The following is a 15,770-nucleotide window of genomic DNA, read 5'->3' on the forward strand; positions in this document are numbered from 1 at the left end:
TGAAAAATGCCCTCACGATTTGAGTCCAAACTCCAATTTCTACAGTGTTCTAGGACCAAACCCCACTATTTATTGATATTACAGACACCGGGTTTATGCTAGAAACCTAGTAAATCGCTGGAATGTGTCTAGAAGGAGGTGTACATTGGTGTAATTTTTGATACAGATTTAACATTGGTAAACCAATTAAAAACGAAATTAAGTTGTCATTTTTTAATGCAAGCCCCCAGGAAGATCAGAGTCGGACAAAAATGGACCATAAGGAATCTGTAATATGTACATGTAATTTCAACAAATTGTATATCTAGGAAATATGTATTTGGGTCAAAAATAGATTTGTGTGCAACTTGACAAGGGGAGGTTCCTCTGACCATAAAACCTACAGCGTCACTCTGACACTCCATTTCTTCCCCCAAATCAAGGGAGAGAGGAAAGCTTGGCCAATGATAAGTGAGAGGGGCAGGCTTAGCGAAGCCCAGGCACACACCCATTTTCAAAACACATAAAAGGAAAATTGAATCCTAGGTAGTGACATTCACTTTCCACTTTCTTGCGGGACGCTTTGCCGGGAGACTTCAGACTTCACATCCAGAGATCCAGACTTCAAATCCATCAATCTCCAGAGACCAGAAATTAACTCCAGAATTTGTAGCAGAGAGGCCTGAATCCACAAGCTGAATCCTCTTCAGCAGGCCTCAAAGCCAACCAAACTATTCAACAGCCGGGCGAGCTGTTTGAATTCTTTGCCAAAAACTTTTGCAAGAACATGTAGCAGTATCCAGAAAGCAGTGCTGTATCCGGAACCAGAGAGAACCAGAGACCAGATGCTGTGAGCAGAACCGCCAGAAGTCCCGTTCAACCTGTTGACCAGATCCGTGACGAGGCCCATTCCTGTCCAAAATCTAGTGTGAGTACCAAGCTAGCACTGTGCCAAAACCAATCTCTTAGTGTAAAATAATCTAATTAAAACTATTTTAACCTATTTAGAACTACTGCATAGGAATCGTGTGTGCCATTCTGTCCTTTTTAAAGCTGAAAACTGTCATCTGCCATTTTGAACTTTTAAATTTCAAATCCGAAAAACTTCCTTCACAAAATTGTCCGTATCTCTGGAATCGTTTGTCCTAGGAACGAAATGTAACTGTCATTTTAAAGCTTAGAATCTATGCTTTCCAACGAACATAGAACTGACTTCCTACTCCTTAAAGTGCCTCTGTAATTACGCTCGACGCGCATGACTAATTTGCCACGATTTGACATTTGCAATAATTCCAGCCACGTGTGAAAATATTTGCCTTTGCTTTCATCCTTGAAATTCGTTTTTAACCAGCTAATTACTCATAGAGCTTTGCTAAAGTGAGCCTGAACTAATACCAACTAGCTATCACTCACCCTGAACCTCTACAGGGAATGAAAATCAATTTTAGCATCATTTCACTTCATTGCCACCACATTCAAAGCATTTTGGGCCTGTGTTATAAAATCATACCTGTTTTTCTCTAAGGTAGCTAGGGGGGACTGAATTTCGTATTGTATTTGATTGCATTCCTGAGAACTGTGTGCTCTTCTTTCCATCTCCTTATCTTGCATAAAGGGGTGGGGAGTGAATTGTCAAGGAAAAGTGATTACATTGTCTTTTGTTGAAGCCATATCAAGTTATTTTCTGTACTGCATTTCATTCATCATTGCGGTTCCTTGAACCATATAAAGCATTCTTTCCCACCTTACTCTTCTGTTCCTATTCATAAGTAACCAAGAACTGTGCTACTGTAGGATTACCTATTGCTGATTACTGCTCATATTCACAAGTGTGCTATCCATTATCAATTTATTTATAGAAGTGTGATATATATATATTGTTTAATTTTCCAAATAAACCTTTTAAATTTGCAAAACAAATCTACTTCTTGCCTCAGTGGGGTCAGGGGGATTCTAAGAGAGGGGTGTCATACAAGGGTTCATCATCCAGATTATAACTTGCCATAAAAATATATAAATAAGGGCTTCCCTTGGGCATCCCAGACAAGGCACTGATTTAGTGGGATTGCTTGATTGGAGTCACTTACAATGGGGTTTTCGCGGCCATTTTGCTGATTCTGGTGCCACCAGCACACAGTGATGCCGCAGGGCAGAGCAGAGTGGGTTAAAACATCCCACACTACAATTTTCTAGCTACCATAGCGGTTAAGGCTGACAGCACAGGGTAAGATTAATTCCCTTTGCAATCTGTTTAATAACAATGGCACCAATTTCGCAACTGACTAACTTTCCGATTTAAAATCTTTTCTCTTTTCATTTTTTCAACCTAACTTACCTCCCTGATTCCCTTCCCTAAATCTCTGTCTCTTTATTTAAAAACCTTTTATTTTGGTTTTACACATTTTTTGATTTTCTATGGGTTTTAAATGTGATGTTTGTGTGCTTATATTATACCATATTGCATACATTGGTATTTCTTAACATATACACTTTCCATTGTGGAACTGTTATTCTACTGTTATTCCCAACTACAATCGGATACAATTATATATTGGTATTTCTCTTTTCTCTATGATGTTATTTTTGTTTCTGTCATTTTGTATTTTTATCTTGATGACATGATTGTATATTCTTTGAATATGATGTTATTTGTCTATCATCCAATTGAATGTACACATGTTCTTGTTCAATATGTTTTCAAACATTAAGATATGCCCTGATTTGAGAAAGGCATTTATAATGCCGAAACACGTCTTAACACAAAGGGCCACTAATAAAACTAATCAATCAGATACCGAATAATACTTTGCAATCATTTTTCATATTATGGCGCAGTAATAAGGTGTGATCAAAGCACTTTCTTTTCACTCTGAGAAACAAGTAGGGAAGCTCAAGGTCTCCGTTCCCTTTGACACACCAATGCGACATTGCAATTTGCAATAACGAAGTCGCGGGGGTCACCGTGTGATATCACTTAAAAGTTCCCTGAGCATTGTTCCAGATTATCAGATATCACATACCGCGCAGACCATAATGCTTATATGCCAAAATGGCAGAATACCTTGAGAATCGGGAGGAGGAAGCCAATAACCTCTTTACTCCAAAAGGGAGTAATGTTCATGCATTCGGGAGTAGCAACCAGAAACGTGAAGACTTAAGATACAAATTCATCAAATTGGAACGTGCATCAGGCAGAGAAATTGATAAGTACTGGGAAATTATCTCATTAAAGAATTACCTAACCAAACAACAAATTCCGAGAGGACTATGAATTTTGATCTTCCCAGACTTCAACAAAGATGAGGATAAAGACCTTGCGGATGATTGGGGGAAACATCAAAACTCATGCTCCAAACAAATGTTAGAAATGCTAGTAGAACATGCCACTCATGCACAGAAAAGAGTAACAGATCACATTGACATCATCAAAAAAGAAATTACGGAAGCTAAAGCATTAGAAGTAACTAAGGAAAAAAATTATCTCAAGATGTATGAGATATTAAAAAACTATCAAGATGACATCAAGCTGCGCAAACTGCGCAAATTCTTTGAGATGAGAGAGACTACAACGACGACAGAGTCTATACTTTTCAAGAGAAATATAACACATTTACCAAACCAGTGTCCAGGGAAAGCACGCCCTCAACACCTTCTCTGCTAGCTCTGACGTGGAAGATGCAACAGAAGGTGATGGACCAACTATGGAAGATGTAAATAAAACAGGACATGGTTTCCTCAACCAGATAAGAAGATATAAGAAAGGGAACAGGACCCAAATGCAGAAACAGGTCCGTTTTCAGTTACCAAACCCACCAGACAAGAAAAAACCTTTACTCGGAGGAGAGGAAGGAGGGGGTCAGGTTGACTCCGGCAACCCTGACGCTTTAGAAGATTACCGCAGACTAACGAGAGCGGCACCCAGGGAAGCAGCGAAAAAGACCAAATAAACAATCTTGTGATGAACCTATCTAGTACGGACCTTATGGAAGATCAAACCAGTCTCCTAAGCAGGGGCCTATCATTTGCACCATCATCTTACCTAGAACCCATAAAAGTGCATATAGGCCTCTTCAAATATGTAAGGAAACTGAAACTCAAAAAATTCTTCGCAACACAAGCTGGCAAACAGAAAAAAAACACACAGATCCAGTCACTATCAGTGAATTTACTATTGAAGACCTGGGGAACATAAATCTCCTCAGATCACTACAAGAACCGGAAAATATTCTGATGCATCAGACCTTGCAAGAATTAGACATTCTGCCCGTAGGCTTAACTCCAAAAGAACTTAGACCAAAGTCCAAATTCTTGTCACAATTGGGACCGGACAACATGCTCGATGCATTCTATAAATCAGTCACGCGGGATCTATACAAGATCCATGACAAGCATGGGAAAATGAGGAAAAAAGGTGAATTTGAAAATTTAACACCACGGGAAAAGCATGCGCTTCACCTTTTGAGAACAAACAAAGATCTAGTCATCAAAGAAGCCGATAAGGGCGGGAATATAATCGTGATGAATAGGCAAGACTATGTAAAAATGGCAAAACTCCATTTGGATACACCTAACTGTTATGAGGTACTGCTCACCTCACCATTTGGATGCACCTAACTGTTATGAGGTATTGCCCACCAAGACGGAAATCATCACAGATCTGAACAATCTAATAGAAGAATAGCATTGCCAGGGACTCATCTCAGATGAGGAAAGAAGCTTCTTGTATGTTTCCAAACCAATTCTACCAACAATCTATTTCCTCCCCAAGGTACAAAAGCCATTTACCAATATTCCAGAAGGGAGACCGATTCTCAGCGGAATTTGCTGGGCCACTGAGCCATTAGCAGAATACATCGACAACATATTGCGACCAAAAGTACAAGAAGTACAAGCGTACTTGAAAGACACCACAGCAGCCATATGTATTGTGGAAGGAATACAATGGCTCCCAACATACCATCTTGCAACTTGGGATGTCAAGGCTTTTTACACATCCATTGGACATGATTTAGCCTTGGCAACAATAACCTACACATTCAAGAAAGAATCGGCATCTCATTTCGTGATAAAAGAAATCTCGTTTGCATGATAAAAGAAATGCTCATGGCAACTCTAGAAAACAGCATTTTCATATTTGAGAACCAATTTTTTAAACAAAAAAGAGGCGTCGCAACGGGCATCAAATACACACCAGCATTGGCCAATCTGGTCATGGAGATGTTTGAGGACCTTCTGGTTTATGCAACTGACTCATACAAAGACAGCGTTATAAAATGGACACACTACATTGACAGCGTCTTTCTCATATGTAATGGCACCCCACAGGACTTGGAAGACTTGAGACCTAAAATTAATGACAACAGCTGGGGTATATAATTCACAGGCACTAGCAGCAAAACAGAGACACATTTTTTAGATCTAACAATTTATGTATCAGGAAATCACCTTACAACCAAAACCTATCGCAAAGAGACTGAAGTGAACTCTATACTGTTTGCCACCAGTTGCCACCATGAACCGGTGATCAGAAACATTCGAAAGGGCGAATTTATAAGAGCCAGAAGAAACTGTGCAGACCCAACACACTTCAATGATGAATGCAACCTTTTGTCTACCAGATTCAAGGCCAGGGGATATCCGCCCAAATGTATTCAGACAGCTTGGAAAAAAGCACTGCAAACACTGAGACTACAGACTTTAATACAAAAGACAAACCGAAACATGACAATAAAGTTCAATTCATCACCACATATTGCAGTAAGAACCGTGTAATTAAGAAGATCTTAAAAAGAAGTTGGTACCTGCTCAAGCTAGATCCCCACATCAGGGAATGTATTCACGACCACCCATCTATAATCTACAGAAGAGCTAGAACATTTCAAACAAGTTTAAGTCCCTCCCTATAACCAGAACTGACCAAAGAAAAAACAAGGACCTGGCTACATGAACCCAAGCCAGGTTTCAGAAGATGTGGTACCTGCTCCATGTGCAAGTATGCAACAGCCAGCACAGACACCTTCAAAGACTCAAATGGTGTCCAAATTAAAACACAGGAACAAATTAACTGTCAGACTAAACACGTAGTATATGCAATCATATGCATTTGTAAACAGATTTATATTGGCAGCACAATCCGAGAGCTACGGACGAGGATTAGAGAACATCTTTCAGCAATTGGCAGCCAAGACAAGAACCTACCTTTTGCAGACCATTGGCAGAACTCACATCAGCTAAATGACAAAAAAGAAATCAAATTCATTGTCCTAAAAAAGGTAACTCTGGGACAGAGGGGCGGAAATCAAGAACTACTTCTACGCCAAGAAGATGCAAGACTCATTTGCCGTTTCAGAAGTGTGGAAGCAGGTTTAAACACAGACAATTTTAAATGGCATACTTTCTATGAGACATCTCAATGTAATTCTGCCCTAAGAGGGCCTATAATCTACCAAATATCTCCCATGACATTGTAATAGTGATCTATCGACAATCATGCTTTATGTGCAAGCAACCAACAGTACTCTTTGTTGAGTTTGATACATTGCCAACTTGTTTGGGTCTCTACTGTATGCTCATTAACAGTGGTTCATTTGATTCAGGGAAACATCACAACCAAAAGTATCGTATAGTTTCATGTGCATCAGAAAACATTTTGCGTCTTTCAAATTATTACCTGCAGTGTTTGCAAGCTGTAAGCAGCACTTTAACGGGTTATTTTTTAAAGTAAGCAGTATGGGCCAATTAGCGACTACAATTCCCAGAAGACACGAGCTCTAGGTTATTATTTTTTACCCATCTAGCTCTACCTAGATTCTGCAGTCGCACTGAGACAACAGAAGGTCACGTCTCACCACTACTTTGCACAACACATATAATATAAATTTCATTACCTCTTTTATTTTCTGTCTTTTGAATGCAAAACAAACACAACAGACTTGATTACATCCATTACGTTTATTTATACATAAAATTCTGGCCAAACATATTTAACACACAGCTGCATGTATAATCACAGCTTGGCGATCATTATTCTGCACAAACTTCAAAATTAGCAAATTATTAGCAACTTTACAAAGCATCATGCTTATCTGGTCTCGTACACAGTTTCCCATATCATTCACATTAAAGTTACCCAAAATATGGCTGACACGTTCAAACACTGACCATGGAAACAAAGGTAGGACCGCCCGGTTCCCATGGCAATGTAAATACACATTAGAGGACAGGGGACCGACAGCCATTTTCAAATTGACGCGGGATGCAAGAACATTATTCTTTGCAGGTAAGCCTTTAAGGGCCCAGGCAGCCCACCAACCATTCTGTCCAATCCCAGCAGGATCCCTGTATTCACATGGGACCTTGCTCACAACACAGCGTTAAGATTGAAAGTGAACACAAGAATAATATTTGCATGCAGATGAATATTGGCTTAAAACATTCCCATTAACAATGTGTTGTCGCATTTTATACGTAACGATAAGCAAGTCGCAATCACTATCTCAATCCCAGCAAGATTTGATTTTTCCACACGGGACTACACTAGAAAACCGGTGCGCACTACTGCACCTGGCTTTTAACGTAGCATCACAAACAGATCCAAATCAGCTAAACCATACTAAATGGGCTAAACCATACTCACTTACAAGGGGTTTCCACACCTAAATGTAATGCTACAACAATCCGCAACATTTATTTATTTTCAGTATTATTTTATTTATATTCTCATTTTACCTAATCAATTTAATATTGTATACCATGGTAAATATTGCAAAGAGACGAACGAAACGAATGGACATTAACAAACGCAAGGGAAACAAAACTCTGGGACACATATATCACAATTTATCTTTACTTCCCTTTGTCTTTTTCCTTCTTCTTCTGTCCCAGACGGGATTTAACCCAGTACCATTCTACAATTTTCTAGCTATCATAGTGGTTAAGACTGACGGCACAGGGTAAGATTAATTCCCTTTGCAATCTGTTTAATAACAATGGCACCAATTTTGCAACTGACTAACATTCCAATTTAAAATCTTTTCTCTTTTCATTTTTTCAAACTAACTTACCTCCCTGATCCCCAACCCTGAATCTCTGTCTCTTTATTTAAAAACCTTTTATTTTGGTTTTACATATTCTTTGATTTTCTATGGGTCCTAAATGTGATGTTTGTGTGCTTATATTATACCACATTGCATACATTGGTATTTTGTAACACATACACTTTCCATGGTGGAACTGTTATTCTACTGTTATTCCCAACTGCAATTGGATACAATTATATTGTTAGTTCTCTTTTTCCTATGATGTAAATTTTTTTTTGTCTTTTTTCTATCTTGATAACATGATCGTATATATTCTTTGAATATGATTCTATTTGTCTATCATCCAATTTAATGTGCACATGTTCTTGTTCAATATGTTTTCAAACATAAAGATATGCCCTGATTTGCAAAAGGCATTTATAATGCCGAAACACATGTTATCACAAAGGGCCACTAATAACACTAATCAATCAGATACCGAATAATACTTTGCAATCATTTTTCATATTATGGTGCAGTAATATGGTGTGATCAAAGCACTTTCTTTTCACTTTGAAAAAAGGAGTAGGGGAGCTCAAAGTCTCTGTTCCCTTTGACACACTAATGCGACATTGCAATTTTCAATAAAGAGGTCGCGGGGGTCATCAACTGATATCACTGAAAAGTTCCCTGAGCGTTGTCCCATAAGGACAAGACTCATCCTGGTAAGCAGGAGGAGGGAAAAAAGCCCAAAGATAAGGAGTGTGGGGGATCTGATACAACTTCCTCCCAGAAGGGCCACAAAAAGAAAAATAAGAGTAAGTCACAAGAGAACAAGCAGGGTAGTGGAGGTTATTCTCCAAAACAGAACTCTGGTTACAACAAACCTCCCTATTTCCACATACCCAGTGGATCGGATCGTGTGTGGCTTGTGGTGCAAGGGACCATGTGAAGGGGGACCCCAGATGTAAGGTCAAAACCTTGGGGGTCCACTGTGCTAATCTGGCCTGCTACTCATATGAGGAAGAAGAGATTACAGGGGAACCCTTCTCCTCAGATTCCTTCCCCAGTGGGATAGATTCTGAGGTAGTTTTAGTTTCCCTGGGTTCTTGGGAGCCTAAAGTCTCAGTGGCTTATGCTAGGATTCCGGGCAATACCAAGCACTACTTTAAAGACAGTGTGCTGATCAATGGAGTAGATACTCCTGTTCTTAGGGATAGTGGGTGCAGTTCAACTGTAGTGGATTCTACCTTGGTAGATCCAGAAGAATTTACCAGAGCTCCTCTGATGCCCACTAAGTTGGCTTATGGCCCACCTCTCCAGTTCCCAGTTTTACCTGCAAATCGTACTTTAAATGGTACACTAGTCAGGATTCCAGTGAGCATTCAGAGAGATGTCCCAGGAAAGGTCTTGCTGGGAAATGAACTCAGAGCCTTAGGGCTTGTGGGAGATACAGCAGAAAGACCCTCCGCAAGGTCTCACACAAGGGCAGCCCTGGCCAAAACCACTGCCATGCCCAAACCAAAGGGGAAAACCAAGGCAAAAAAGATAAAAGAGGCAAATAAAATATTCCCCCTAACTCACCTACCACTGAGGTGGAGGTAGTTGGCCAAATACCTGGACCTGACAAGGTAGAGGTGTTACCTGAAGTATTTGATCCAAATGACCATCCTGAACTAAAAGACTTGTTGGTAGAAGGAGGTCCTGACAGGGATGAATTCAGTAAGGGCCAACGTGAGTGCCCATCTCTGGAAGGACTAAGGAGACATGCCTGCTCCCAGCTGGAGGGTGAACCTCCTGGGAAGCATAGGAACTATTGGGAAGGTGGGCTCCTCTACAATTAGCCTATAGAGTCTACAGAAGGAGACCATAGGAGGCTGGTGGTTCCCCTTGCTCTAAGACCCATCCTCCCACAGCTGGCGCATGTAGTGCCCCTTGCTGGTCACCTTGGTATCAAGAGAACGAAGGAAAGGTTATCCATGCATTTCTACTGGCACAAGATGTGGGCGGGGGCAAATAGAAAGTCACTGTAGGAGTTGAGCCATCTGCTAGTTATCTGGTAAGAGTGGCTCAGCAAACCAAGCTCCAATGGTACCACTCCCAGTTGTGGGGGTACCATTTTAGAGGGTAGGGATCAACATTGTTGGTCCCCTTGACCCGCAAGCATCCTCAGGCAATAGGTTTATCCTGGTGCTGGTCGACCATGGCACCAGATGTCCTGAGGCCATCCCATTGAAGACTGTGACTGCCAAGTCAGTTGTAAAATCTTTACTTGGCATATTTACTAGGGTTGGCTTCCCTAAAGAAGTTGTGTCTGATAGGGGCAGCAACTTGATGTCAAAGTATATGCGGGCCATGTGGAAGGAATGTGGAGTCACCTATAAGTTTTCATCCGCATATCACCCACAAACTAATGGTCTAGTTGAAAGGTTTAACAGGACCTTAACAAGCATTATTGGGGTTCTGGAAGTACCCCAAAGAAGAAAATGGATTTTCTCTTACCATACTTACTGTGTGCCTACAGAGAGGTACCACAGGAGGCTGTTGGCTTCAGTCCCTTTGAGCTTCTGTTTGGTCATCCTGTGAGGGGACTCTTGGCCATAGTCAAGGAGGGATGGGAGATGCCCACTCCCCCATTACTACCAATGTAGTAGACTATGTGCTAGGGCTCAGAAAAGGGATGTTACTCCTGATGGGTCTGGCTAGTGAGAAACTGAAGGCAGGGCAAGCACTGGTAAAACATTGGTATGACCAGAAGGTTTCTCTCATCAATTCTACACCTGGTCAGCAAGTCCTGATCATGAATCCTATAAGGCCTCGAACCTTACAGGACAAATGGTCAGTGGTGGAGTCACTGGGTGAGGTCAACTATTTAGTGGACCTTGGAAGGGCTAGTCAGGTTCCAAAATTGTTCCATGTAAATAGGCTGACGGCTTTCATCCAAAGAGTTGAAATCACTGCACTGCTGCTGGCTTCAGATGTTGAGGAGGAGGAGTCAGAACCTCTTTCTGACCTGTTCCAGAGCAGTCCTTCAGACAGCTCCATTGAGGGTGTCCAAGTGGCCCCTCACCTGACTGCTGATCAACAAGCAGCAGTGAAAAGTTTGCTGAGGCAATTTTCCCCCTGGTTCTCACACCTTGGTGCAAACATGACATTGACAAAGGAGACAGTGTACCTACCAAAAGTAGGGGATACAGGATGTCAGACAAAGTAAGGTCTTACATTAAGACAGAGGTCAACACAATGTTGAATCTTGGGGTGATTGAACCCTCTAGTATTCCATGGTCCAGCCCAGTGGTATTGGTTCCAAAAGCAGGTACTTCTGAGTTGAGGTTCTGTGTGTATTACAGGGCTCTGAATGCTGTCTCCAAAGCAGATGCACACCCCTTGCCTATAACAGATGAGCTGGTGGATACTTTGGGTGCCTCCAAATACCTCAGCACATTTGACCTCACTGCAGGCTATTGGCAAATAGCTCTTGCAGAACCTGCCAAGGAGAAGACAGCTTTCTCAACATGGGAGGGTCTTTATCACTTCAGGGTAATGCCTTTTGGGTTAAGGAATGCCGCTGCCACTTTCCAGAGGCTTGTGAATCATGTGTTGAATGGGTTGGATGAATTCTGTCTTGCATATCTGGATGATATAGCAGTTTTCAGTGCCACTTGGGAGGACCATGTGAAACACCCCAGGATTGTGCTGCAGGCTCTTCAGAAGGCCCACTTGACCATAAAGGCCAGTAAGTTCAAGACTGGACAAGGATCAGTGGTCTACCTTGGACATGGAGGAGGTGGAGGGAGGATACAGCCTCTACCCAGTAAAGTACAAGCAGTATAAGACTGACCTGCCTTACTACTCAGACCCAAGTGAGAGCCTTTTTAGGACTCACTGGGTACTATAGAAATTTCAAGGCAGACTATGGCAACATAGCTGCCCCTATGACTGCTCTCACAACTCCTAAGAAACGCAAGAAGGTAACTTGGTCTGAAGAGTGTGAGAAGGCCTTCAATGGCTTAAAAGACTCCTTGTGCCAGACCTGTGTTCTCAGGGCCCCTGATTACCAAAGACCTTTTATTGTGCAGACAGATGCCTCTGACACTGGGATAGAAGCTGTACTATCACAAGTAAATGAGAAGGGTAAGGAACACCCTATTGGCTTAATTAGTCACCAGCTTAAGGACAGAGAGCTCAGATGGTTCACAGTAGAGAAATAATGTTTCTCTGTTGTTTTGGACCAAAGGAAGCTGAGGCCCTACCTCTATGGGACTCACTTCACTGTGCAAACTGACCATAAGCCATTAAAGTGGCTAACAAACATGAAGGGAGAGAATCCAAAATTGCTCAGGTGGTCCATAAGTCTGCAAGGCTTTGAATTCACTATTGAGCATAGGTCAGGTGTCCAACATATGACAATGCTGATGGGTTGTCCAGAATTATTAACCAACCTGTACTTGAGACTCATCCAGGGGTGGATTAATTCCTCCTGTCCTTGGACTGAGAGGGGCGAGTGTTAGAAAAGATGTCCATTTATGTGTAATTTTCCCTCCAATTTACCCCTCAACTTTTTTGCTGCTGTTTAACAACATAGTCTGACTTTACCAGGGGGGACCAGCCTTCTGCTGCCCTCCCCTGGGCTTTCCCCTCACTTTTTATTGGGAAACTGACATGCCCTTAAGACAGACAGTACTGGGAGACTTTGTTTCCCTTAGACCTTATCAATGATGCAACGTTTCTGCAACATGTAACCAGGGTACAATGTACCTTCCAGTACAGTACACGTGGGTCTCTTAGTCGTTTCCAAAGGCCCAAGATACTCTCGAAGGATGTTTTAGGAGATGTGCAGATGTATCACGGACATGGCTGGTGGCAGCTTATCTTTTCATGTATTATTAACCCTTTCCTGTCAGGTAAACCGTGATTACCCTGGTTGGCACACATAGGTGGCCTGGCTCCAAAATGGGCATGCCACGAGGTTCTTTGTTCTGTCCTTTGGCCATCTTGCCCCTTCACCTTCCTCAGGTCGAGCCGACCCGTGTCAGTCCTTAATAGGGCATGAATTTTCCCGCAAAACGCCAAGCTTTCGTGGACTTCTGCATGCCTTGTGTGTGTGTGCCTCCAGGATATGGGCTGGGGTGTCTGTCCCCAATACACATCCTGGGTGCCAGAGAGTCTAGAGTGCTGTGAATGCCTGGGACCACCGTGGTCCGTTATTGGTCCAAGTATGGTATGAGTGTATGTGAGCAGATCTCCCATTGGGTCCTCTTTGTTTTGGCGCGAACTAGATTCTGGATAAGAGAAGCCCTCAAACACCCATGCCATGTCAATCTCTGGAGTTCTCACTGAATGAAGGATAGAATCCAAGTATCCTGAAGCCAAAAAGCTGAGTCGAGGAACTGGTGGTGACCCGCTGGATGGTTTGGCACCCTGAGCCCGCTGTTGTCCCGTGGGATCCCTCTGCATCTGGTAGTCCTAGGAGGTCTGCAAAGATGCTTCTGCCCATTGGAATAGTGGGATCAACTATTCTCAGCACCTTCCTCAAACCCTGCAAGTAAGCCTTCTCGGAAGTGTCCCTGGGCCAACCAGTGGACTGACCAGCTTACGCAGGGCCTTCGCTCTATCTCCGCTGCTTTATCGAGGAGGTACTCGAAACTTGGTATCTCGCTAGCTCTGTGTTCACATCACCCTCACACCGAATTTTGTACACTTGGCATTCCCAGATCTGAGGTGAGATGAGTGCGCCCGGACCGCAGCATACGCGGTTCCCGTGTCGCCCAGCCATGGTGACGACTTTTGCAGGTGTGCTGCTTTTGTGCCCCTCTCGCCCCTAAAGCCAGCTGTAGTGAAACTGGCCTGATACATCCACTAAGAGTGGAGAAATCAGCACTGTCCCGTTTGGGAATCATTGCTGTATCTTCGTCACTGAAAGCCGCAGAGCCTCCATATTGCCACACTTGCACTGGCAACTAAAGTGGACTCGACTGCCGAAGTTTGGTCCGGAGTGCACCAGGGGTCGGTGAGTAATCGCAACCCTAGCCAGTGGCCCCTGTTGCCTCCATCCATTTTTACACACGAGTGGCCCCTGAGGGCCCCTCTCCTTTCCACTGCTAGTGCGAACTAGCAAACTATTCCCCACTCTTGGAATTGACTCTGCCCTCAAGTGGAGACCCTCCTCGAATAGTGGGAACCCATTCTTCATTGCCTCACCCACCTTTCTGAGTTGCTACAGACCCTTGAAGAGACCCCGTTTTGGCCATTTGAAGACCCCGTTTTGCACATTTGAGCATTAGGCTCCACTCTTCTTAGGGATTGGACTACCTCTTCGTTAGGAGTGTGTTGGATGCAGAAGGGACTAAAGACTATTTGCACTGCCTTTTAGGTTTTGGACCCATTTCGTGCATTAACCCTTTAGACCCCATTGGTCTTGAATATGTGTATATAGATAGGATTGTGTTTGCTTAATAAGTATTACTGTGATTTGATTTGTGTGTTGAAACTCAAAGGCCTTGAAATAAATGCATATGTATTTTTAATATATCTACACCTAATTGGGAGTGATTTGTAAGTGTCCTTTACTCTGTGTACTCTTTGAGGTCTTTCAGTCACCCTCACCCTTCCTGAGACCTATTCTTCACCACCGCCAAGCTATTTTGATTAGTCTGGCTTGTCCAGAAGGTTATCCTGGTCCAAGAAACTAGGCTGGCCTTCTGAACCTCTGCCCATCAGGTCAGAGTTTAGAAATCCATTTTAACAGTGCTTGGCACCGATGGAATAGGGTATGGCCCTGGTTCTGCGGTGGGCCGTGCCTTGCCCAGCCTCAACAAGGTGGTTTTGGGTTAGTCTGTAGGGGTGCCACTTCCTCCTCCGGAGGTGCAGCTCACTTTGTGTGAGTTCACTGCTCACCCGGGGCCTGTGGGTTTTTGGATGGTTGTCACAGTTGCACTCATGGGGACTCACCAGGACACTTCCCTCAGGGTGTCCCATTTGACCTAGATAAGATTGCAGAGCTGTGGAAAGCACTATGGCTGATTGCACCCGATCATCTAGGGGGTGCCCCTGGTGGGGGAAACACCAAGGGACATTCATGACACTTATAATCCTGATAGTGTGACTGCATTTATGTCATTGTGCATGTGTTCTGCATGTAAAGTATAGCAGAGCCCTCAACTGTAGACAGTTGCCCTAGGCATTGATAAACTATTTATAATATAGCTGAGTGCCTTGAAAAATTCAGTCTAGCTGTCACATAGTCACTGACATAGCAGATTTCCCTGCACCTGAGCAGTATGCGCTGCATGATTTAAAATGTTTTAACCTAGTCATCTCTGCTAATCACTGAATTCTAATTACTGTTCGCATGCTTTGTATTGCTCCTTTTATTTGCATGTTTGCACAGACTACAATCTTTGGTAGGGTGTTCATCCACTGCAGTGTTTTGAAGCCATAACAATTGCAGTAGGCACTATACAAATATCAAAAACCATAACATAACATATGACTAATAATTCTATAGGGCCACGTTTTTTTGAAAATAGAGGCTTTTAAAATCCATAAAAACATTGTAGACAAGTGAACCTAGGCAAAGTGATGCCAAGATGTTGATGGATTGTCTACATGCATGCAAGGCATACTGAACTACTAGAAATATGTTTAAGGCAATTTCTGGAATAACGTGGTTGACCATTTCAGCCATTTAACTCTATTAGGAAGGCACCGTACATGACAACTTTTTTCGAAAATCCAGCCGTGTAAGAGCTCTCTAACTCACAATTTGAGACA

The sequence above is a fragment of the Ambystoma mexicanum genome, chromosome 3p, assembly GCF_040938575.1.
Source record: "Ambystoma mexicanum isolate Mex_15411 chromosome 3p, UKY_AmexF1_1, whole genome shotgun sequence".
Lineage (NCBI taxonomy): Eukaryota > Metazoa > Chordata > Amphibia > Caudata > Ambystomatidae > Ambystoma > Ambystoma mexicanum.